The 3,283-nt window shown below is 46.1% G+C and overlaps 1 long non-coding RNA gene across 1 annotated transcript in view; it reads right to left on the reverse strand.

Moving 5' to 3' along the window:
* Positions 1-1,344: 1,344 nt before the first annotated feature.
* LOC109288410 overlaps positions 1,345-3,283 on the reverse strand; it is a 17,791-nt gene continuing 15,852 nt past the window's right edge. Inside the window, exon 2 of the long non-coding RNA XR_002095132.1 lies at positions 1,345-1,704. This is a non-coding gene — a long non-coding RNA (uncharacterized LOC109288410). The remainder of the gene's footprint in view (positions 1,705-3,283) is intronic.

Consider the following 3,283-nt stretch of genomic DNA (forward strand, 5'->3'; position numbering starts at 1 on the left):
TCACTATAGTGCACACTACCCCTGGGACTTGGACCAAACTCCAGCCACCTCCCCTTTAAACCTCTTTTTTAAGACACTTCTTTCATGGACTCCTTCACCCTTTGTTTGCCTATCAACACATTCCTTGTCCCGAGCTCTTTTTTCCCATCCCTTTTCTGTTTCCTCTTAATTGGAAGCTCTTCAGGATATGAATGTGCATTACTGTATATCTTATAGTCCCACGCATATCTGTACTGCTGTATAATTAATAAGAGTATAATTAGTGAGGCTTGTCTCCACACAGTTTTTGTACAGATACAGTTACACGGCTTCAGAAACAGATATAGTGCAACCCTCTAATGTGGATGTAGTTATACCCATCTAAAGGTGTTTATATCAATATCATTCCTGAAATAACTTGGATTTAACACAATCGTTTTACAAATGGAGACTTAATATGTACACTAACTGTGAATAAATGAGCATCAAAGATGGCTATAAGCTTTTGCACTTGACTTTGGTATTTCCACCAGAAGTGGCAATAACGAATGTGTTAAAAAGTAAAGCTAACTGCACCCTGTCATCCATCCACAGTTGCATCACAAGCAGGTCCAGGAAGGTGATCCTTCCCCTCTATGCAGCACTGGTCAGGCTGCAGCTGGAGTACTGTGTCCATCTCTGGAGGCCGCCTTTCAGGAGGGATGTGGCCAGCATTGAGAGGGTCCAGAGGAGGGCCACTCCCATGGTCAGGGGGCAGAAAGCCAGGCCCTGCGAAGACAGATTTAAGGGCCTGAATCTATTCAGCCTCCACAAGAGAAGACTGAGAGGGGATCTGGTGGCTGTTTAGAAACTCACCAGGGGGGACCAGCGGAAAATAGGTGAGGCTCTGTCCCCCCAGGCACCACCTGGGATAACAAGGAATAATGGCCACAGATTGATTGACAGCAGGTTCAGGCTTGATATCAGGAGGCATTACTTTACAGTTAGGGCTGCCAGGCTCTGGAATGGGCTCCCAAGGGAGGTGGTGCTCTCCCCTACCTTGGGGGTCTTCAAGAGGAAGTTGGATAGATATCTGGCTGAGGTATTATGATCCCAGCACTCGTTCCTGCCCAGGGCAGGGGTCAGACCTGATGATCTGTTCAGGTCCCTCCTGACTCTAGAAACTATGAAAATGAACCATTTTAGGGTCTTATTTTTAAATATAAAACCTAAGCTAGATAGTCATAGCAAATAGCTCTGACAAAAGAACACTTAGGCCCTGACCCTGAGGACTTGTTTATACTTGAAGTTTGTTGCAGTTTAATTAGTTACTTCACATTAAAGTGTCTTGTGTCTACAAACAAAGTCATCTGGCACTACTAAATACACCATGGAAGCAGATTTACTAAGAAGTGGGATGAGTCTACGCATAAAAAAAGCATGAGGAGTTGGATCTCCCTCCCCAAACAAATGTTGCATGTTTTCCAAGTACCCCACTGGTATCCTGCACTGCTTTGCTGGGTGCCTGCATTGTCCTTTTCCATTTCACTGTGCGCCTCTACTGCTCTAAGGTCATTCTGACTGGACATCACCTCCCCGTTTAAAGGTTGGCTTGTTGTGGTCCTCCGTTGTGTGGTTCTTATACCTCTGCGATACTCCTGATTATTCAGCAGTCAAGTCTCAGGCTTCTGTGGGGGTTATCTGCAGAGCACCTGGACTTCATTTATTTAGCACGTATAGGCTCATCTGTAATAGAGAGATACACAAGCAGTTATCAGAACAGATGCAGAAAAAAAGAGAACAATTGAAACCCAAGCCAATGCCAAAATACAGGGAAGGAACTCCAGCTGTGCTGTAAGAGTGTTCAAGACAATAATGGGGCCCCTGGGAGATGTCACAGGATCTGCAGCTGCTGAGAGGAGTTGGACTATATGTTTGCTAGAGAACCCACAACTCGACCCTTGGATTTTGTGGACACCATTTATAACACCCCCAATGATATTAATTGTGTTGTAGACAAGAAATGGATCCCAAAATCTAGGAGTTCACCCAGTGAATTCCAAGGCAGGACCAGAAGTCCTCCAAGTCACTGCCAGGATTAAACTAAATCAGGGGCAGACTCAAACCTGAAAATAATTTTTTTAGTAAATATTGTATGATATATTACAGTGTAGCTGGATTGGGAGATTTAAACAACCTACTGCTGGGAACTGTCACCATTCTGATCTACCCTTCCAACCCCATGCTCAAAATGGCAGCCATAAAGGAACATGCAAAAGCTCTCCATCTCTTCATGCCTTAAAAACTGGCTGCTTTCTGGGTCCTGCCCTGTTCTCCTGTAATATGGTGTTTAGTGCTCTGCCTCATCTGATCAGCTACCCCCCTGTGAGCCTTCTTCTACACAAAATGAAAGCATGACAAGGGTTACAAAAAAAGAGGAAAATGATTTGAAGAAAAGGCCTTTTTGTTGTAGAAAAGGAAAACTACTAGAATCATTTTCCTGGATCATGGTTTTACAAATGCTCTCAGCTTTGAGCTGACATAGAATCATAGAAAATGAAGAATGGAAGGGACCTCAGGAGGTCTGATCCAGTCCAGCCCCCCTGCTCAAAGCAGGACCAGCCCCAACTACATCATCGCAGAGAAGGCTTTGTTGAGCTGGGTCTTAGAAACCTCCAAAGATGGCAACTCCACCACCTCTCTGGGTAACCCATTCCAGTGCTTTATGACAGTCCTCATGACAGAGTTTTTCCTAATATCCAACCTCAACTTCCCTTGCTGCAACTTGAGCCCATTGCTCCTTGTCCTGTCATCTGCCCCCACTGAGAACAGTCCAGCTACAGCCTCTTTGCAACCCCCCTGCAGGGAGTTGAAGGTTGCTATTCAATCCCCAGGAAAAAGCGAACTTGCTAAATGGGTACTTTGCGTCAGTTTTTCACCAGTCTCATGGGACAGCCCTGCCCACTATGGGTCAGGGAGGCCCGGGTGAGGGAGATCCCCTGCCCTCCATCGAAGCTGACCTCGTGAAGGCACACCTTGACAGGCTGGATACCTTCAAGTCAGCTGGCCATGATGGGTTACACCCAAGGATACTCAGGGAGCTGGTGAGCATCATAGCCCAGCCCCTGGCATGGAACTTTGAGAGCTTTTGGTGCTCTGGTGAAGTGCCCGATGATTGGAAGAAGGCCAATGTGGTGCTGATCTTCAAGAAAGGGAGGAAAGTGGATCCGGCTAACTACAGGCCCATCAGCCTGACCTCTATCCTGGGGAAGGTCTTGGAAAAGATTATCAAAGAGGCCATCCTTAACAGACTAGCTGAAGGCTA

This window comes from Gavialis gangeticus, unplaced genomic scaffold (genome assembly GCF_001723915.1).
Source record: "Gavialis gangeticus isolate Ggan-Ray unplaced genomic scaffold, GavGan_comp1, whole genome shotgun sequence".
NCBI classification, from domain to species: Eukaryota; Metazoa; Chordata; order Crocodylia; family Gavialidae; genus Gavialis; species Gavialis gangeticus.